At 38.2% G+C, this 23724-nt stretch overlaps 1 protein-coding gene across 1 annotated transcript in view; it reads right to left on the bottom strand.

Moving 5' to 3' along the window:
* LOC148953095 (neuropeptide F receptor-like) overlaps positions 1-23507 on the bottom strand; it is a 50006-nt gene extending 26499 nt beyond the window's left edge. The window contains exon 1 of the mRNA XM_089088297.1: positions 23456-23507. The gene's annotated coding sequence lies outside the window, so the exon portion shown is untranslated. The remainder of the gene's footprint in view (positions 1-23455) is intronic.
* Between the last annotated feature and the right edge of the window lie 217 nt (positions 23508-23724).

Genomic DNA, 23724 nt, shown 5'->3' with positions numbered 1-23724 from the left:
TCCACAGAAACAAATCAATTTTCTTTGGTAGGCATTTGCCTTTATGCTACTATATGGCTCATTTTTCATTCCTCGCTGTCGTTTTCACTTGACTTGACAAAACTGGCTCCAATTTCGGCCCCTTCAAGGATTTTGATGAAATTAAGCCATGCTATGCTCGCGTCAGAGTCACATATAAGATTTTAACGAGTCAGAAATAAAGAATGGTGAGTGATCAGGTCCTTTTTCTCTTATACTGCTGTCACTTATACATAGTCTTCGAAACATTCTCCCAGGAGAGTTCTTTCGAGTATGACAGTTATCTAAAAATTTGCTTTTGAATCAATAGCTTGGTTGAACCAAAAACTAGAAAAAGTCCTAAACCTTCAAAAGGCTGTTACTTTATTTACTCATTACTGAAACTAAGCATATTCAAAACGTTTTATTTAAATTTTAGTATTGAAATACAGTCCAGTCGTGGCGCAGTGGTTTTCAAATAAAAATAAAACAAAATATGCTTCATTTAGTTTTGAGGTACTGTGATTTCCAGGATTTAATATAACCGTATATTAAACTGTCAGTTTATTTTCATTAGTTTAATCCAGTAATCCAGTCATCTCAATTCTTATAGAGATTAATTTAAAAAATATTTTTCCACAAAATAAGTTTTTCAAAGAAAAGTGAAGAACTCCATTAAACAAAAAATGAGCAAAAATAAATTCAAATAATCTACCAAGCGTGAAACTATTATGAATCAGCATCGATAAATAAATGAAACCCAGAACTAACATAAATTACAATAAATAACCGAGTCAAACTCAAAACGAGCAGAAATTAACCTAAGTTGTGCTCAAAACCCCTATGCCTTCCCAAGACCAGAACATATTTGCACTTTACTGAAAAAAATGTAAATTTTTTTACTTTTATAACTTTAATAAATCAAATAATATAAACAGTTTGATTACTAAATATCAGTATATGTATATTAAACCGACAATGCTCATTCATTTGTATTTTTTTTAATAAAGTGTATCGAAGGAGTTTCCTACGATAGCTCCTTCGATACGAAGTGCCCTGGTCTAAATAAAAAAAAAATAATACATTATACCCACATCAATCTTTACAATAAAATGACAGGCCTTCTAATCACTTTCGTCTGTTAAAAAAGACAGTAGTCCTTTCGATTTCCAATCAAATGAGCCATTTCTGAGTCTCTAAAAGAACGCGTTCTAAAAACACCTTATATGCACCCATGGCATAAATTACAACCCATACCCTAAGGGCTATTAGGTTGGTTGTCATACTCTAAGACCTAATTTCCAGAACCTTCCACTATTTTAAACAAAATGGCTATCTCAAAATTTTGATTTGATGTCTTTGGGGATATGGTGGACGTGAGAGGGGCGTGAGTCGCTCTCCAATCACTTTCAACTAAAGAAACTAGCCCTTTCAATTTCCAATCAAATCAGCCCTTTTGAAGTTTCTAAGACAATGCTTTCAATAAAAAACCTTATATACCCACAGGGCATAACTTACAACCCTTTCCAAGAGGGCTGAGTGGGGGGGGGGGGGGTTGCCATCCTCAAATACCTTATTTCCAGAACTTTCTACTACGCTGAACAAAATGGCTATCTGAAAATTTTGATTGGATGTGTATGGGGGAATGGTGGGCACGAGAGGGGGGTTACTTACCCTCCAATCACTTTCGACTACTAAAAAGGGCATTAGCCCTCTCAATTTCAAATTGAACGAGACCCTTTTGAAGTTTTTACGACAACTCTATCTATAAAAACCTTATATGCCACCAGTGCATAACTTACAAACTTTGCCCTGGGGGCTCTGGGGGGTTTGTCATCCTTAAACACATACTTTCCAGAAATTTAAACTACGTTGAACAAAATGGATATCTCAAAATTTTGATTAGATGTGTTTGAGAAAATGGTGGGCGTGAGAGGGGCGTTAGTCGCTCTCCAGTCCCTTTCAACTTTTAATAAAGGCACTTGCCCTTTCAATTTCAAATTGAATGCGCCCTTTAAAATTTTCTACGACAACGGTTTCAATAAAAATCTTATACTCACCCCGGATATAACTTACAACCCTTGCCCTAAGTGCTGTGGGGGGGGGGGCGGGTTGTCATCCTTAAAGACCTAATTTCCAGAACTTTCAATGAGGTTGAAAAAAGTGGCCATCTCGAAATTTTGATTTGATGGGTCTGGGGGAATAGTGGGCGTGAGAAGGGCGTTAGTCGCTCTCCAATCACTTTCAACTATTAAAAAAGGCACTAGCCCTTTCAATTTCCAATCAAATGAGCCCTTTTGAAGTTTCTACGACAACGCTTTCAATAAAAACCTTACATACCCCCAGGGCATAACTTAAAACCCTTTCCCTGAGGGCTGAGTGGGGGGGGGATTGTCATCCTCAAAGATCTAATTTCCAGAACTTTCTACTACGCTAAACCAAATGGCTATCTGAAAAATTTGATTGGATGTGTATGGGGGAATGGTGGGCGTGAGAGGGGGGTTAGTTACCCTCCAATCACTTTCGACTACTAAACAGGGCACTAGCCCTCTCAATTTCAAATTGAATGAGACCCATTTGAAGTTTTACGACAACTCTATCTATAAAAACCTTATATGTCTCCAGTGCATAACTTACAACCTTTGCCCTGGGGGCTCTGGGGGATTTGTCATCCTTAAATACATTCTTTCCAGAAATTTTTACTACATTGAACAAAAATGCTATCTATAAACTTTGATTGAATGTTCTTGGGGAAATGGTTGGCGTGAGAGGGGGGTTATTTACTCTCCACTCACTTTCGACTATAAAAAGGACAATTTCAATTTCCAATCAAATGAGCCCTTTTTGAAATTACTAAAACAACTTTCTATATAAACCTTATATTCCCCCAGGGCATAACTTACAACCCTCGCATCGAGGGCTCTGAGGGGGTTACAATACCACAAGAACTAATTTCCTGAACTTTCAACGAAGATGAACAAAATAGATATCTCAAAATTTTGATTGGATGTGTTTGGGAAAATGGTGGGCGTGAGAGATACGTTATTCGCTCTCCAATCACTTTCAACTATTAAAAAAGGCACTAGCTCTTTCAATTTCAAATTGAATTAGCCCTTTTGAAGTTTCTACGACAACACTTTCAATAAAAATCTTATATTCCCCCCGGGTATAACTTCCAAACCCCGGCCTGAGAGCTGTGGGGGAGGGTTCATTCATAAAGACCTAAATCCAAAACTTTCAACTACGTTAAATAAAATAGCTATCTAAAATTTTCGATTGGATGTGTTTGGCGAAAAGGTGGGCAACAGAAGGAGAATATTTGCCCTAAAATCACTTTCGACTATTAAAAAGAGCACTAGCCCTTTGAATTTCCAATCAAATGAGCCCTTTTTCAAGTCTCTACGACAAAGATTTCAATAAAACTGTTATATACCCCCAGGGCATAACTTATAACCCTTACCCCGAAGACTGTAGGGGGAGTGTTCTGTTCAAAGGTATAATTTCCTGAGCTTTAAACTGCATGGAGCAAAATGGCTATCTCAAAATTTTGATTGGAAGTGTTTGGGGAAATGGTGGGGGTGGAAGGGGTATTAGCTGTCTTCCAATCACTTTTAACTATTAAAAAGGATAGTAGACATTTCAATTTCCAATCGAATGAGCCTTTTTTGAAGTTTCTACGATAACGCCTTCTATAAAAACAATATATGCCCCCAGGGCATAACTTACAACCCTTGCCCTGAATGTTGTGGGGGAGTGTTCTCCTCAAAAACATAATTTCTATGTAGAAATCAACTATGATGAGCAAAATGGATATTTCAAAATTTTGATGGAACGTGTTTCGGGAAATGGTAGGCGTGTAAGGTGCGTTAGTTGCCGTCCCATCACTTTCGACTATTAAAAAGGGCACAAGCCACTCCAATTTCTCGATCGTCCTTGTTTATAATCTTTGGAAGAGAAATGTTTTTTCTTACTGCTCCTTGGTACCTAGCTCTAGATATTACGCATTTAAATTAGTTTAATTTTGAGCAATGAGCCCTTTTCGAAGTTTCTACGACAACTTCTTCGATACGAAGTGCCCAGCTCTAAAGGGGAAAAAAAATAAATAACACATTGTGCCAACATCGTTCTTATATACCCCCAGGGTATGACATAAAACCCCTTGCCCTGAGAGTTGTTGGGGATTGTCCTCCTCAAAAACATATTTTCTATCTGGAAATCAACTACGCTGAACAAAATGGCTATCTCAAAGATTTTAATTGGATGTGTTTGGGGGAATGATGGGCGTGCGAGGGGGGGGGGGGGCTATTCGCCCTCCAATCACTTTCGACTATTATAAAGGGCACTAGCCACTCCAATTTTCAATCGAATGACCCCTTTTCGAAGTACTATGGCAACTCCTTCGATACGAAGTGTCCTGGTCTAAGACCAAGAAAAAAAAAATTATAATAATACATTGTGCCCACATCGTTCTTTACTTAGGCAGCGCTATTGCGCTTCCTATGATTTCATTTCCTTTTAGTTGCAGTAGCCTAACTCCTGTGTTAAGTGATTTCAGTTCGTTTTAAGTTTGACTCGAAAATTGATGTCAATACAATCTGATTGGTAAGTTAAAGGTATTCAGAAAAGACAGGATTCATGGCATAATTATTGCAACCGCTCAGTCTTGGACTTCTAGAAAAGGAGGAGGGGATCCTTTCTCTTTTATTTGTGCATAAATTTCATTTCATCTTTATTTCAGGTTTGTGTGGGCTCTTAGGTGTTCTGGAACATATCGAATTCCCTTTGTTAATTGTGAAAGATCTAGATTTTCAATTAGATACCAAATACCATTTATTTCAAATAAATATAGGCTGAAAGCTAGAATTCAAATTGAGTCATTTCGGCAAATATCAGTTCTAAGGAAGAAAATATTAAAATTATGTATTGACCTGTGATGGTGGAATAGAAATTTTTATTATTATTATTATTATTTTTTTTGTTTATATTTGTTACCCATGTTGGGATAGCCTTCCATGCCCCACTTGTCCAGCGTTTGTTTTCTTTATGTTTGTTATGTTTTTTGTTTTTTTCTTTAACCAGGTTTTTTTTTCTTTCTCTCTTTTTTTGTGTCACACTTTTTCTGATGTGAATGTATTACTGACTCCGATCTCCTCTGTAAGCCTGCTGTTTACGCCGTCGAATTGCTGATTTCTGTCATGAAAAAGTACAAGCGTCAAGAGGTGTCATACTATCTGGGAGAACTTTTTTTTGTAATTGTCTGTTTTTGTAAAATAAATGAGTATTTTTTCGATATTTATTGCTGCTTCTGAAACTAGAAAGGGAATAATGAAAACTAGATATTAAACTACAAACAATTTACAAACACTTTTCGTTGAAACTTTTTTTTAGTACTTTCTAAGTATTTTCTAGGTTTTTTTTAGTAATTTTATAAGAGCTATTTATCCTAATTAAACCCTTTGCGATTCAGGGGTCATTCTTAAGCAATTAGAACAAAATTCAAACTTTAGCGTAAACAGCAAGGTATTGACTAGGAGGCAAACCCTCTCATATACGTAATAAAAATATACGAATATAGAAGTTCGTTACGTAAGTTAATTTGTAAGTTACTTATATTTATTACTAATAAAAAACGTTCGTAAATAAAATTAAAAGTTTTAGTGCTCTTTTTAATTAATCAAAGAACTGGAGGGCAACTAGGTCCCTCCTTCACCCCTATATTCTCAAAATCAGACGATGAAAATCTTAAAACAGCCATTTAGCCAAAAGAAAGATAAAATTGAAATGCAAATTTAGTTTTAATTATTCATGTACGATGAGCAAAAATCAAAACCGGTATTAATTCAAAAACGCAAAGTTTATAAACAAATTCAAAGTTTATTTTAACTGAAAGTAAGGAACGACATTAAAACTTAAAACAAACAGAAACTATTCCGTATATAAAAGGGGCTGTCCTCTCCTCAACGCCCCGCTCTTTACGCTAAAGTTTGACTCTTTCTCACAACTCTATTGTTTAAAACAATGGAAAACTTTAGCCTAAAGAGCGAGGCATTGAGGACGAGACAGTCCATTTCATATACGAAATAATTTCTGTTCGATTTAAGTTTTAATGTCGCTCCTTACTTTAAATTAAAAAAACTTGTTTTTATTCAATCAGTCAATCATTTTATTTATAACCCATCACAAAAATCTGGGCAGAGCCCAGAAAAAGACAGATTAAAAATCAAGAAAAACAAAAAAAGAAACAACATTTCTTTGTTTCTTTAATCTAATTCTTAATTATTTAGCTTCTTACCAAATCAGCCCACTTCTAAGTTTTAACGATAATCCCTTGGATAGGCTACATGGTGACTGGAAAAAAAAAAATACATAGAAGACAAATTGTGTCAACGCTATAGCGTCGGTTCACTGATTGAATGAAATTCATTGGTGATGTGGGTTTTCATCACTTGCACACAGTAAATGTGAAAAACATATAATAGAACGACAATTCGCTTTTTCGTCTGACATGTGACAGCATTGTTTACAAGTAAATGAGCTTGTCTAACATGGTTGCTGGTTGCTTGTCACAATTTAAGCTGGATAATTCACCTCCCCATTGATCTCTTTCGTCCCTAACCAACTTTGTTGATTTATTTCTTTTTTAGAACATCCACTGACAAGAAGGCTTCCTAATGACACCAATTAGCATGCGCTAAGACGAGGTCACACATCAGTGATCACTAGCTCATTAATGAAGCAAGCTTATGAGTAGAGGTGACCCTAGTACTCGTGACCCCACACCATATATGGGCATAGAGTCATTAGGGAGAACACGTTGTTAATGGGGTCAATGACCTCTTTTTCCAAGGTCGATGTTGTTGTTGTTTCCGAGGCAATTGGCAAGGTCAATGTTGTTGTTGTTGTTGTAAGTGCACGCTCTCAGCGAATGTTATGATCCAGAAATAGGGGCCTTATTGACTCCGAACGGGGCACCAAATATGGGCATAGAGTCATTAGAGAGAACACGTTGTTAATGGGGTCAATGACCTCTTTTTCCAAGGTCGATGTTGTTGTTGTTTCCGAGGCAATTGGCAAGGTCAATGTTGTTGTTGTTGTTGTAAGTGCACGCTCTCAGCGAATGTTATGATCCAGAAATAGGGGCCTTATTGACTCCGAACGGGGCACCAAATATGGGCATAGAGTCATTAGAGAGAACACGTGGTTAATGGGGTCAATGACCTAAATTTCCAAGGTCGATGTTGTTGTTGTTGTAAGTGCACGCTCTCAGCGAATGCTATGCCGTCCAGGAATTTGGAACACCTGTGCTGTCGACCTCAATTCACCTATCGTGATTCAATAATTCCCCTTAGAAACAACAAATGAATTCCCCTTTCTTGACAGATCAATCAACCAATGACATCATCTGTCAGACTTTAAAAATTTTCGCATAGAAACGATTCTCCAGGAATAGATCCAAGTCATTAATGTCTTTGCCTCGGAAACAACTCTTTTGGTCGAACTCCAAAGGATATTAATAGCCAAAGGCCATGGAAACAATTCTCCAAGAAACATCTTAGCGATGAATTGTTTTAGCGCGGGAATCAGGTTTCTTATTAATTTGAAATGCATTAGCGCAGAGATGCCAAAAACAAAAGGAACACGCTGAATTACGTTTAGGGATTATTTGGGCGAAACTGTTTTAGACAGGTTATGGAACTATTTCGGCGAAACAGTTAGAGACATTTTAAAAGATGATTTTTGAAGAGATTTTAGAAGAGAATTTAATGGTGAAACTCTGTGGTCGTTATAATACGCAAGTTTCATTTGAACAGTGTTGTGAGGTCCTCTAACCCAACCCCAAAGGGTTCCAATCCTCCTACCCCAACCCCGAAGGAAGCCCCCGGTCCTCAAAGGCCCCCCAAACTCCCAAAGGGCCACCGGCGCCCCCCAAGGCCCCCCCCGCCCCCCCAAGGCCAACCCCCGGCCCCCCAAAGGCCCAACGAGCTCCCCAAGGACCAACGGGGTCCCAAAGGCCCTCCCCCGGTCCCCAAATGTCCCCCAGGCCCCCAACTGCCCCCCTCGGACCCCCAAAGGCCCCCCTGTGCCCCAAAGGCCCTCCCTGTGCCCCAAAGGCCCTCCCCCGGCCCCCAAAGGTCCCCCGGACCAGAGAAGCGCTGCCGGGATGCGCCGTGGGCCAGGAAAGCGTCGCAGGATGTGCCGCAGGGATGCGCCGCGGGCCAGGAAAGTGCCGCAGGGGATGCGCCGCAGGGAAGCGCCGCAGGGATGCACCGCAGGAATGCGCCGCAGGGATGCGCCGCACAAAAAAGTAAACTAAAAAGTAAAAATTTCAAAATGTTATCCCCCAAACGCCCTCCTCAGACCCCCAAAGGCCCTCCCCTGGTCCTCAAAGGTCCCCCGGGCTCCTCATACCCCACCCCAACCCCGAAACAAGCCCCCCGGCCCCCAAAGGCCCACCCCCGGTCCCCAAAGGTCCCCCGGGCTCCCAAAGGGCCAACCCGCCCCCAAGGGTCCCCCGGGCCCCCAAAGGTCCTCCCCCGGTCCCCAAAGGTCCCCCGGGCTCCCAAAAGACCACCCAATCCTCAAGGGTCCCGGATCCCCAAACGCCCTCCCTGGTCCTCAAAGGTCCTCCCCCGGTCCCAATACATACACACAAAAACTTACACACACACAAAAACTTACACACACACACAAAAACTTACACACACACACGATCTATTACACACACACACGACAAAATACACACACACACGCCAAACAATACACACACACACACACACAAAAACTTACACACACACACACACAAAAACTAAAAAATGACCACGAACACAAAAAAGAACTTAAAAACTTACATAAGCAACTAATCTTACGCACCCATACATACACAAAACTTACACAACCACACACACAAAAACTTACACACACACACACACGAAAACTCACACACACACGCCAAAACTTACACACACACACACAAACACACACAAAACTTGCACACACACGCACACACACACACACACAAAACTTACACACACACACACGAAAACTTACATACACACGCAAAAAATAACACACACACACAAACACACACAAATTTATACACACACACACACACAAAAAACTTACACACACAAAAACTTACACACACACACACACACACACAAACTTACACACACACACAAAAAACTTACATCCACACACAAAAGCTTATACACACAAAAACTAACACACACACACACAAAAACTTAGACCCACACGCAAAAACTTACAAGCAAACAAAAACTAACAAGCACACAAACACTAACAAACACACAAACACAAACACACACTCACAAAAACTTACACACACACACACAAAAACTTACACACACACACACATGAAAACTTACACACAAGTGCCAAAACTTACACACACACGTCAAAACTTGCACACACACACACACAAACTTACACACACACACACACAAAAACTGACACATTAACAACAAATTAAAAAAACAGATAAACACATACAACACCACAAAAACTTAAACACACACACACAAACAAAACTTACACACACACACACACACGAAAACTTACACACACACGACACAAAATACACAAACAAAAACACATAAAAACACACACACACACACACAAAAACTTAAACACGAACACAAAAAAAACTCACACACACACCCAAAAAAACTTTCACACACACACACACACACAAAACTTACACACACACACACGAAAACTTACACACACACGCCAAAACTTACACACACACACACACACACACAAAAACTTACACATGCACACTAAAACTAACATGCACACAAAAAATTACATTCACACAAAAAATGACACACAAACACACACACACACAAAAATCACACACACACACACACTAAAAATCAAAAACACACCCAAAAAATTAAACACACAAAAAAACTTACACACACACACAAACACACAAACATACACACAAAAACTTAAACATGAACACAAAAAAAACTCACAAACAAACGCAAAAAAAATTACACACACACACACTCACAAAACTTACACATACACACACGAAAAATTAAACACAAACGAAAAAAAATAAACACAACAAATCATATACATGAACACAAAAACTTACACACACACACACGAAAACATACAAACACACGCACAAACTGACACACACACACACACACACACAAACTTACACACACACACACACACAAAAACTTACACATGCACACGAAAACTTACATGCACACAAAAACTTACATGCACAGAAAAACTTACACACACACACACACACAAAACTTACACACACACACACACACACACGAAAACTAACACAAACACGCAAACACTTACACACACACAAAAACTTACACACACACACACACACATAAACTACCAAATAAAAATGTACCCAAAAAAAACTCAAAAAAAATCGAGAACACAATTACACACACACACACACACAAAACTTACACACACACACACGACCCAATACACACCCACGCCAAAACTTAGACAAACAAAAACAAACACACAACTTACAAACACACGCACACAAAAACTAACACAAACAAAAAACTAACACACCCACACACATACACACACACACAAACTTACACAAACACAAAAAAAACTTATATCCACACTCAAAAGCTTAGACACACAAAAACTTACACACACACACACAAAAACATACACACACACGCAAAAACTTACATGCACACAAAAACTTACATGCACACAAAAACTTACACACACACAAAAACTTACACACACGCACAAAAACTTACACACACACACAAAAACTTACACACACACACACACGAAAACTTACACACACACGCCAAGACTTACACACACACACACAAACACACACACACACACACACACAAAAATTTACACATGCACACGAAGACTTACATGCACACAAAAACTTATACACACACACACGAAAACTTACACACACACGTCAAGACTTACACACACAAAAGCTTAGACACACAAAAGCTTACGCACACACACACACACAAAACTTACACCCACACGCAAAAACTTACACACACACACACAAAAACTTACACACACAAAAACTTACACACACACACACACAAAAAAACTTACACCCACACACAAAAACTAACACACACACAAAAACTTACACACAAACACGAAAACATACGCACACACAAAAACTTACACACACGCACAAAAACTTACACACACACACAAAAACTTACACACACACACACACGAAAACTTACGCACACACACGAAGACACACAAAACACACACACACGCCAAGACTTACACACACACAAAAACTTACACACACAGACACACACACAAAACTTACACATGCACACGAAAACTTACATGCACATAAAAACTTACATGCACACAAAACTTACACACACGCGCAAAACTTACACGCACACACAAAACTTACACACACACACAAAAACTTACACACACACACACGAAAACTAACACACACAAAAACTCACAAACCCACCCACACACCACCACACAAAAACAAAAAAACCCACACAAACACCAAACAACAAAAAAACAAAACACAACACAATAAAACCCACTCAAACACACCCACGAAAACACACACTCACACACCAAAACACAACAACCAACACACTCACACACACAAACACACGAACACAAACACACACACACACACACACACATACACACACACACACACACACACAAATAAACACACACAAACACACACACACACACACACACACACACACACACACACACAAACACACACACACACACACACACACACACACACACACACACACACACACACACACACACACACACACACACACACACACACACACACACACACACACACACACACACACACACACAAACAAACAAGCAAACAAAAAAACAAACACAAAAACACACACACACATAAACAAACACATACACACACACTCACACACACAAACAAAAAAAAACTGACACACACACAAAAACTTACACACACACACAAAAACTTACACCCACACACAAAAGCTTAGACACACAAAAACTTACACACACACACAAAAACTTAAACACACAAGCAAAAACTTACATGCACACAAAAACTTACATGCACACAGAAAACTTACACACACACAAACAAAACTTACACACACTCACAAAAACTGACACACACACACAAAAACTTACACACACAAAAAAAATTACACACACACACACACACACAAAAACTAACCCAAGCACATGAAAACTAACATGCAAATAAAAACTGACAAACACACACACATAAGAAAACTAACACACACACACTTAAAAACTTACACACAAAAAAGCTTAGACACAAAAAAACTTACACACACACACACACAAAAACTTACACCCACATGCAAAAACTTACACCCACACGCAAAAACTTACATGCACACAAAAACTTACATGTACACAAAAACTTACAAAAAAGTTAGGCAAAAAGTTAGGTGTATGATTAGGTTAGGTTAGGTTAGATTAAATTAGGTTAGGTTAAGTTAGGTTAGGCTAGGTTAGCCTACGTACGCGCGCGTACGTAGGCTAACCTAGCCTAACCTAACTTAACCTAACCTAATTTAATCTAACCTAACCTAATCATACACCTAACTTTTTGCCTGTCTCTCACCTAACCTAAAATAACCTAAGAGAAGCGTACATGGGCTAACCTAACCTAACTTAACCTAACCTAACTTAATCTATACTAACATAACCATACTCACCGTAAAAGGTTAGGTTAACTTATAATGAGCGCTCATGATAAGTTAACCTAACCTAACATAAACATTGAATTTCCACCATACAGACTGGTGGACTGAGACCCCGATATTGAGCTAGTGTATTTCCACCATTCAGGCTGGTGGACTAAGACCCCAATTCTGAGCTAATGAATTTCCACCGTTCAGGCTGGTGGACTGGGACCCCAATACTGAGCTAGTGGATTTCCACCATTCGGGCTGGTGGACTAAGACCCCAATTCTGAGCTAGTGAATTTCCACCGCTCAGGCTGGTGGACTGGGACCCCAATACTGAGCTAGTGGATTTCCGCCATTCGGGCTGGTGGACTAAGACCCCAATTTTCCAACTCTTGCATTTCATGACAGAAATTCAAAATGAACTTCGAAAAATCAAGAGAATGTAACTGTGAGAAGGCAAAGCACAACAAGTCACTACTGAAATATTCCAACTCTTGCATTTCACGACAGAAATTCAAAATGAAATTTGAAAAATTAAGACAATGTAACTGTGATATGGTAAGTGTGTAAGTTTTTGTGTGTGTGTAAGTTTTGGCGTGTGTGTGTGTAAGTTTTCGTGTGTGTGCGTAAGTTTTCGTGTGTGTGTGTGTAAGTTTTTGTGTGCATGTAAGTTTTTGTGTGCATGTAAGTTTTTGCGTGTGGGTGTAAGTTTTTGTGTGTGTGTGTGTGTAAGTTTTTGTGTGTCTTTGATTTTGTGTGTGTAAGTTTTGTCGTGTGTGTGTGTAAGTTTTCGTGTGTGTGTGTGTGTGTGTAAGTTTTTGTGTGAATGTCAGTTTTAGTGTGCATGTGTAAGTGTTTGTTTTTGTGTGTTTGTGTGTTTGTGTGTGTGTTTGTTTGTTTGTGTGTGTGTGTTTGTGAGTGTTTGTGCGTGTGTGTTAGTTTGTGTGTGTGTTTAATTTTTTGTTTTATTTAATTTGTTTTTGTTATTGTTATTTTTTGCATGTGTGTTTATTTTTTTGTGTGTGTGTGTAATTTTTTTTGTGTCTAATCTTTTTTTTGTTTTTGTTATTTTTTGTTTGTGTTTGTTTGTTTGTGTGTGTTTGTATGTGTGTGTAAGTTTTTGTGTGTGTGTGTTAGTTTGTGTGTGTGTGTGTGTAAGTTTTTGTGTGTGTAAGTTTTGGAGTGTGTGTGTGAGTTTTCGTGTGTGTGTGTGTTTTAGTTTTGTGTGTGTGTGTGTGTTTGTAATTTTTTGTGAGTGTGTGTGTGAGTTTTTGTTGTGTTAATGTGTAAGTTTTGTGTGTGTGTGTGTGTGTGTGTGTGTGTACGTTTGTGTGTGTGTGTAGTTTTGGGGTGTGTGTGTTAGTTTTCGTGTGTGTGTGTGTGTGTGTGTGAGTTTTGTGTGTGTCCGTGTGTGTGTGTGTGTATGTTTTTGTGTGCTTGTATGTTTTTGTGTGCATGTAAATTTTGATGTTCATGTGTTTGTTTGTTTGTGTGTGTGTGTGTGTGTGTGTGTGTGTGTAAGTTTGTGTGTTTGTTTAAGTTTTTTAGTGTGTGTGTAATTTTTCGTGTGAGTGTGTGTGGTAGTGTGTGTGTGTGTGTGTGTGTATGTGTATATAAGTTTTTGTGTGCATGTAAGTTTTCATGTGCATGTGTAAGTTTTTGTGTGTGTGTGTGTGTGTGTAAGTTTTTGTGTGTGTGTAATTTTTTGAGTGTGTGTGATATTTTTAGTGTGTGTGTGTGTAAGTTTTCATGTGTGTGTGTGTGTAAGTTTTTGTGTGTGTGTGTGTAAGTTTTCGTGTGTGTGTGTAGTTTCGTGTATGCTGTTAATAGTTGTTGTGTTCGTGTATTTTGTTGTGTGGTAGCTTAAGTTTTTGTGTGCATTTTTGTTTTTATGGGCTTGTTATTTGTCTCGTGCATTTTAATGTTTTTTGTGTGTATGTGTGTGTGTGTGTGTGTGTGCGTATTATTTATGTTGTGTTATACTTTGTGTTTGATATTGTTTATGTGAGATTGCGTTTGTTTTTTTTTTAGTGTGTGTGTGAGTTTTTGTGTAAATGTAATGTATTGTTTTAATTTAAGTTTGTGCGTGTGTGTGTAAGTTTTTGATTTTGTGTGTTTCAGTTTGTGTGTGTGTGTGTGTATTTTTGTTATAGTCAATTATATTGTGTGTGTAGTATTATAAGTGTGTGTGTGTATGATTTATTGTGATTGTTTGTGTAATTGTATTTTTTATTTTAATTTTTAATGTGCTTGTGTAAGTTTTTGTGTGTGTGTGTGTGTGTGTGTGTAAGTTTTTGTGGGTGTGTAAGTTTTTGTGTGTGTGTGTAAGTTTTTGTGCGTGTGTGTAAGTTTTGTGTGTGTGTGTGTAAGTTTTATGTGTGCCTGTAAGTTTTTGTGTGCATGTAAGTTTTTGCGTGTGGGTGTAAGTTTTTGTTTGTGCGTGTAAGTTTTTGTGTGTCTAGGCTTTTGTGTGTGGGTGTAAGTTTTGTGTGTGTTTGTAAGTTTGTGTGTGTTTGTGTGTGTGTGTAATTTTTTGTGTGTGTGTGTGTGTAAGTGTGTGTGTGTTTGTGTGTGTGTGTGTGTGTGTGTGTGTGTGTGTGTGTGTGTGTGTGTGTGTGCTGTGTGTGTGTTTGTGTGTGTGTCTGTGTGTTTCTTTCTTTGTGTTGGTTTTTGTTTTTTGTGTATGTGTTTTGGTTTAGGTTGTGTGTTGCTGTGGTTTTTTTAGTTTTTTTGTGTGTGTGTGTGGTTGTTTTTTTTTGTGGGTGTGTGTATTCGTTTTTCTGTATGTGTTTGTGTGTGTGTGTGTATGTATGTATGTGTGTGTGTATGTGTCAGTTTTTGTGTGTGTGTAAGTTTTCGTGTGTGTGTAAGTTTTCGTGTGTGTGTGTAAGTTTTCGTGTGTGTGTGTAAGTTTTTGTGTGTGCGTGTAAGTTTTTGCGCGTGTGTGTAAGTTTTTGTGTGCGTGTAAGTTTTTATGTGCATGTAAGTTTTCGTGTGCATGTGTAAGTTTTTGTGTGTGTGTGTGTGTGTGTAAGTTTTTGTGTGTGTGTAAGTTTTGGAATGTGTGTGTGTGTGTGTAATTGTTCGTGTGTGTTAGTAATTTTTATTGTGTGAGTGTGTGTATGTTTTTGTTTGTTTGTGTAAGTGTGTGTGAGTGTGTGTTATTGTGTGTGTGTGCGTTAGTTTTCTTTTGTGTGTGTAATATTTTGTGTGTGTGTGTGTGTAATTTTTTGAGTGTTTGTGTTATTTTTTGTGTGTGTGTGTGTGTGTAATTTTTTTTGTGTGTAATATTTTGTGTGTGTGTGTGTAAGTTTTTGTGTGTGTGTGTTAGTTTTTGTGTGTGTGTGTGTGCGTAAGTTTTTGTGTGTCTAAGCTTTTGTGGGTGTAAGTTTTGACGTGTGTGTGTATGTTTTCGTGTGTGTGTGTCTATGTTTTTGTGTGGATGTTAGTTTTAGTGTGTTTGTGTCAGTTTTTGTGTGTGTGTGTGTGTGTGTAAGTTTTTGTGTGTGTGTGTAAGTTTTGGCGTGTGTGTGTAAGTTTTAGTGTGTGTGTGTGTAAGTTTTTGTGTGTGGGTGTAAGTTTTTGTGCGTGTGTGTAAGTTTTTGTGTGTGTGTAATTTTTTGTGTTCATGTAAGTTTTTGTGTGCATGTAAGTTTTTGCGTGTGGGTGTAAGTTTTTGTGTGTGTTTGTGTGTAAGTTTGTGTGTGTATAATCTTTTGCTTGTGTTTTTATTTTTTTTTTTTGTTTTTGTATGTTTGTGTGTGTGTGTGTGTGTGTGTGTGTGTGTGTAAGTTTTTGTGTGTGTTATTTTTGTTTTTTTGTGTGTGTAAGTTTGTGTGTGTTTGTGTGTGTGTATGTTTGTGTGTTTGTTTGTTTTGTCGTGTTTGTGTTTTTTAGTGTGTGTGTTTTTTTTTTTTGTGTGTGTGTGTGTGTGTGTGTGTAATTTTGTGTGATTGTGTGTGTGTGTTTTTTTTATTTTATTTTTTTATTTTTTGTGTTTTTTTTTGTGTGTGTGTGTAAGTTTTTGTGTGTGTGTGTGTATTTTTTGGCGTGTGTGTGTTTGTGTTCGTGTGTGTTTGTGTGTGTGTGTGTTATTTTTGTGTGTGTGTGTGTGTGTAAGTTTTTATGTGCATGTAAGTTTTTGTGTGCATGTAAGTTTTAGTGTGAATGTGTAAGTTTGTGTGTGTGTGTGTGTGTAAGTTTTTGTGTGTGTGTGTGTAATTTTTGAAGTGTGTGTGTAAGTTTTGGTGTGTGTGTGTAAGTTTTCATGTGTGTGTGTGTGTAAGTTTTTGTGTGTGTGTGTAAGTTTTTGTGAGTGTGTGTAAGTTTTTGTGTGTTTGTAAGTTTTTGTGTGCATTTAAGTTTTTGTGTGCATGTAAGTTTTTTCGTGTTTGTATAATTTTTTTTGTGTTTGTGTGTAATTTTTTGTGTGTCTTTGCTTTTGTGTGTGGATGTAAGTTTTTTTGTGTGTGTGTGTAAGTTTTTGTGTGTGTGTGTTAGTTTTTGTGTGTGTTAGTTTTTTGTGTGTGTGTGTGTATAAGTTTGTGTGTGTTTGTGTGTGTGTGTGTAAGTTTTTGTGTGTGTAAGTTTGGGAGTGTGTGTGTATGTTTTGGTGTGTGTGTGTGTTTGTTTTGTGTGTGTGTGTGTGTGTGTGTGTGTTAGTTTTTGTGTGTGTGTGTGTGTGTGTAAGTTTTCGTGTATGTGCGTAAGTTTTCGCGTGTGTGTGTGTGTAAGTTTTTGTGTGTGTGTGTGTGTAAGTTTTGTGTGTGTATGTGTGTGTAAGTTTTTGTGTGCATGTAAGTTTTTGTCTGCATGTAAGTTTTCGTGTGCATGTGTAAGTTTTTGTGTGTGTGTGTGTGTTTTAGTTTTTGTGTGTGTGTGTGTGTTAGTTTTGGCGTGTGTGTGTAAGTTTTCGTGTGTGTGTGTAAGTTTTAGTGTGTGTGTGTAAGTTTTTGTGTGTGTGTGTAAGTTTTTGTGTGTGTGTAAGTTTTTGTGTGCATGTATGGGGACCGGAGGAGGACCTTTGAGGACCAGGGAGGGCGTTTGGGGATCCGGGACCCTTGAGGATTGGGTGGTCTTTTGGGTGCCCGGGGGACCTTTGGGGACCGGGGGTGGACCTTTGGGGGCCCGGGGGACCCTTGGGGGCCGGTTGGCCCTTTGGGAGCCCGGGGGACCTTTGGGGACCGGGGGAGGGCCTTTGGGGGCCCGGGGGCTTCCTTCGGGGTTGGGGTGGGGTATGAGGAGCACGGGGGACCTTTGAGGACCAGGGGAGGGCCTTTGGGGGTCTGAGGAGGGCGTTTGGGAGATAACATTTCGAAATTTTTACTTTTTAGTTTACTTTTTTTTTTTTGTGGTGCATCCCTGCGGCGCATCCTGCGGCGCTTTCCTGCGGTGCCTCCCTGCGGCGCGTCTCCTGCGGCGCTTTCCTGGCCCGCGGCGCATCCCTGCGGCACATCCTGCAGCGCTTTCCTGGCCCACGGCGCATCCCGGCGGCGCTTCTCTGGTCCGGGGGACCTTTGGGGGCCAGAGGATGGGCCTTTGGGGCACAGGGAGGGCCTTTGGGGCACAGGGAGGGCCTTTGGGGGTTCGGGGGGCAGTGGGGGCCCGGGGGCACATTTGGGGACCGGTGGAGGGCCTTTGGGACCCCGTTGGCCCTTTGGGAGCGCGATGGGCCTTTGGGGGGCCCGGGGCTGGCCTTGGGGGGTCCGGGTGGGCCTTTGGGGGCGCCGGTGGCCCTTTGGGAGCTTGGGTGGCCTTTGAGGACCGGGGGCTTCCTTCGGGGTTGGGGTAGGAGGATTGGAACCCTTTGGGGTTGGGTTAGAGGACCTCACAACACTGTTCAAATGAAACTTGTGTATTATAACGACCACAGAGTTTCACCATAAAATTCTCTTCTAAAATCTCTTCAAAAATCATCTTTTTAAATGTCTCTAACTGTTTCGCCGAAATAGTTCCATAACCTGTCTAAAACAGTTTCGCCCAAATAATCCCTAAACGTAATTCAGCGTGTTCCTTTTGTTTTTGGCATCTCTGCGCTAATGCATTTCAAATTAATAAGAAACCTGATTCCCGCGCTAAAACAATTCATCGCTAAGGTGTTTCTTGGAGAATTGTTTCCATGGCCTTTGGTTATTAATATCCTTTGGAGTTCGACCAAAAGAGTTGTTTCCGAGGCAATGACATTAATGACTTGGATCTATTCCTGGAGAATCGTTTCTATGCGAAAATTTTTTAAAGTCTGACAGATGATGTCATTGGTTGATTGATCTGTCAAGAAAGGGGAATTAATTTGTTGTTTCTAAGGGGAATTATTGAATCACGATAGGTGAATTGAGGTCGACAGCACAGGTGTTCCAAATTCCTGGACGGCATAGCATTCGCTGAGAGCGTGCACTTACAACAACAACAACATCGACCTTGGAAATTTAGGTCATTGACCCCATTAACAACGTGTTCTCTCTAATGACTCTATGCCCATATTTGGTGCCCCGTTCGGAGTCAATAAGGCCCCTATTTCTGGATCATAACATTCGCTGAGAGCGTGCACTTACAACAACAACAACAACATTGACCTTGCCAATTGCCTCGGAAACAACAACAACATCGACCTTGGAAAAAGAGGTCATTGACCCCATTAACAACGTGTTCTCCCTAATGACTCTATGCCCATATATGGTGTGGGGTCACGAGTACTAGGGTCACCTCTACTCTTATGTCTAATAGGCTTCTTGAAACATGAGGTTTTCCATCACCAACTGATGAAATTATATAAATGCTGTTTTAGGAACCACTATTTTCGGTTGGTTCAGTAGTCACCAAGAAAGAAATTTAAAACTCATCGCGTTGCTGCGATCTCAAAAGAGAGAACCCCCCCCCCCCCTCTCCCTATAGAAAACTCTCCCTCGGCGTAAAATTCCCCCACGGGTCTCCCCCACCCCTGCGTAAAATCTTTCCCGTATATTAATAACTATTGTATTTTTGAATTTAAAATTATTTGAAAAATCCTCCCAGAAAATATCCTCCCCATTCCGGTTCCCCCGTGTAAAATTCCGGTAAAGTTCTACCAAATCATATTATTGAGTTAGGAGTAAAGTGAATACACCATTCGATACCTTTTTTTATGCTGATTACGAATATAATAATCATTTCTATCGGAAATTAATTTCACCCCCCCCCCCTATATATACCTAACCCAACCTAACCTAATACACCATTCGATGCCTTTTTTTATGCTGATTACGAATATAATAATCATTTCTATCGGAAATGAATTTCAGCCCCCCCCCCTATACATACCAATTCAGGGTTAAGTTTGGTTGGGTTAGGTTAGGTTAGGTATATATAGGGGGGGGCTGAAATTAATTTCCGATAGAAATGATTATTATATTCGTAGTCAGCATAAAAAAAGGCATCGAAAGGTGTATTCATTTTATTCCTAACTCAATAATATGAATTGGTAGAACTTTACCAAAATTCCCACCCTCCGCTGGAAATCACCCCCCTCCCTGATATTTCCTCTTCACCGGGAAATTTAATCCATAAATTGAAGAATATGGTAATGCAATGAATCAATCCCTGTATATGAATAATAGACAGTATGGTCTTTCCCATCTCAACCATTATAAAAACCCAGACCGAGATGTAAGTGCTCCAGAGAACATTTAAACAAGTATAAACATAAGCGACATTCGATTTTTTCGAGAATAGACAAGTCAGATTTATCTTGAACGAGAAACTTGGCTTCAACGTTGTAACACTAAATTTTAAAGAATCTAATTTTAAATTAATTTATACCAATACATATATAAAAAACGGTTATCATTAGTACAGTGTTATTTTTAGGTGTTCTTAGAAATTTCAAGTAGGTTTCAAAGTCTCGAGTTGGTTTCAAAGGCATTTTGAGAAAGTTTCTGCCAAAATACGCGTTCCAGGGTAATTGGACCGCTGATAGCAGATCAAACAAGAAGAGCTGTTTATACGCGCCGATATATATATATATATATATATATATATATATATATATATATATATATATATATATATATATATATATATATATATATATATATATATATATATATATATATATATATATATATATATATATATATATATATATATATATATATATAAATCCCCATCCATACAAACCTTAAGGTAAAAGTTAAAAACTTAATAGACAAAAATACGGCTGATTTGACATTTTTTTTTCTGAATATTCAAGTTTTTGCCTAAAAATTGAAATAGAAATCCAACATTTTAATCCAAAATTCAAAATCCAACATTCAATTCGAACAGGAATTAAAATATATTTGTATAATCAATCAAAACATAAAAACACAGAGTAGCACATAAAAGTGGGACTATCACCCCCTTAAAACCTCTAAAGAATATAGTTTTACTTGTGCTTGACTAATAACAAAATATATCTTGAACAATTTTTCGTTTATATTGATGGTGTTAAAAATAAAAAATGTTTCAAACTTCAAGGAATTCATTCTTTTTAGATGAGATTACATTTTAAACATTCTACGTAGTTTCATTAGTCTACACCATAGGTTTATATTTAAACCTTCTCCCTTTTAAATACATTTCTTTCAGTGGTAAAGAAAAACAAATGGTGAATGATTTAATAATTACATAGCCAATTGAAAATACTGCTTCAACAAACTAAGCAGTTTCAGAAATTAGCCTTACAAGTTTAAAAAGTTTCATTTGGGCATCATAATCCTACAGTTTTTAATTAAATAGCACAAAAATAATAGTTTTGACAAAAAACACCGTCCTTTTAAAATATCAAAAATAAGCAGAAAGTCGGGAATATAAATACGTTTTCTAAGCAATGAATTTTCCTTTTGTATATAGCCTTGAATTTTATCGCGATTTTTTTCTTTTTTGGAGAAATTTTAACAAATAAAAAAGACTTCTTGGCATAAAGATTGTTTCACGCAAATGACATTGACATTTGGAAAGATTGAGAAGCGGAGACCCCACTCTTTTTTGGGGTATCTCTAGTTTTTAAACCTTTAGTAGCGTTGTGGTTTCCTTTTTTTGTTGTTGTTGATGTGATAATAAATAAAAAACAAAATGTTCGAAGCACAAATCGTTTTCAGTGAAGCACAATCACATTCTACGCTTCAGAAGGTTTAGCGGGGTGGCTGTACCGCTTTTATTTGAGGCAATATCTGCTTTTTTCAAGTTTGTCTTATTTATCCACTTTAATTTCTATTAGTTTTAGGTCTCATGCATTCCTTTGTAGTAATTTTCTGTTCGCTTAAGTTTAAAGTTCTATTAGAACTTATTTCTGCTCGTTTTTGCGTTTAATCTTGCTCTTTCTATATTTATTGACTTTTCTGGAAAGTGTATTTTAAATAACCTGTAGATAAGATCTTAATCCTATGGTAACACAATGCATTTTTGCTCTGCTGGGCAGTAGGGGTTCTGGGGTTTGATTTCAGCTGTCACAAGGCTGGGCAACAGGCTTGCTACTTGTTCCTACGTAAAGAGCCCTATGCACCATCAATGGGTCTGAAGGATAAGAACTTGAAATCTCCGCTCTAGAGCTCTCGGATGTGTCAAATTCAGGATACAATCATCATCAAAATTATATTGTTTTGGGGCGTGGGTGTGTTTTATTCTTTTTCCAAAAAAATATGCACAGTTTTCTTTTATGCTAAGAATTTTTTTAGATAAACTTCAATGATTTAGTCAATTTTGCATATTTGAAAGATATTTTTAATTGATTTATTGTTATCAAAATTCTTATATTAGAGTTTGGATTTCTACTAACATGGGCCACTGTTTATCATATAGACAAGCGGGATCTGAGGGAGTATATGTTAGAATTATGAATAGTAACCAGGGGCATCCTGAGACTCATTTAATTGGAGGGGCGATCTACATAAATTTTACCGAATTGCTACCTGATTTATGCCAAATTTTCTGCAGAAATCAAGAATTTTGCTAAATTTCGGGCAATTTTGCAAAATTTCTGCCGAAATTTTCGTCTTCGGCAAAAATTGTACCAAATGCCAAAGACATTGGAGGAGCGGCACGCCCTCCCGTTGATTCTAAGCACACGCTCAACAAATTATAATTTAAGCTTCACCATAAAGATTGGGAGTATATTGGAAGACGGGCAAACCCCTTAATGCATGGGATAATTTCCGTATGTTTTAAGCGTTAATGTCAATCTTGAACATTTGAAAAACCGTTGCTTTTGTTTAATTTCCTTCCCTTTTTCAATATCATAGGCTACTGGAAATTATGTGATATAAAACATAAGATATTCCGCGGCCCTTATCAACACCCTGGCCTTTACATTAAACTTTAACTTTTAAATATCAGCGTTTAGAAATGAATAGTATCCTAGAATAATAAGAGACATTAAGATTTACTGGGCTGAAAGGCTCTAGAATGCCAAAAAGGGTTTTCAGCAGGAAGGTTTTATAGCCTATTTCGTCATCACCGTATTAACTTCAACAGAGTAAAACACGCGTCACGCGTTTTTCTTATAACATTTCAAAACAACATTTTTGTTATTTCATACGTAATTTTGGAAAGTTCTTTAAAAAAAGTATCACTCTTAGTGACGACTGTTTACGGAGGATTGAAACTCCCTATTAGACCTTAGGAGATATATATGCTGCAAAGTGAGATCCAAGACTTAAGGATCATCAAAGGTATTTACAATTTGACAGAAAAAAGAAATAACTCAAAATTACCTTATAAAGTTATGGGCTTATTATCCAAAGTTTTGTTTTTCCTAGTTGTAAGAAACTTCAATCATGAATGAGTGAATATATTAACTAATAAAGAAAATATACCTGGTGGAGAGTAGATCCTCGCGCAAGCTACTTGGGGAAAGAAACGGTCGAAAACGGTTTGTTGTTTTGTATAAAGATATCGAAATGGTTCAGCAAGTAAATAATCGCTGAAGAAAAAGCTTAATACAACCTAAAATAGGATTGAACACGAACCATCCAGAAGGCAA

The sequence above is a fragment of the Artemia sp. Qi Xiang Cuo genome, chromosome 4, assembly GCF_049724085.1.
Source record: "Artemia sp. Qi Xiang Cuo chromosome 4, ASM4972408v1, whole genome shotgun sequence".
Classification (NCBI taxonomy): Eukaryota; Metazoa; Arthropoda; class Branchiopoda; order Anostraca; family Artemiidae; genus Artemia; species Artemia sp. Qi Xiang Cuo.
The sequence above is the reverse complement of the archived record's forward strand: the minus strand, read 5'-3'. Positions and strand labels throughout refer to the sequence as shown.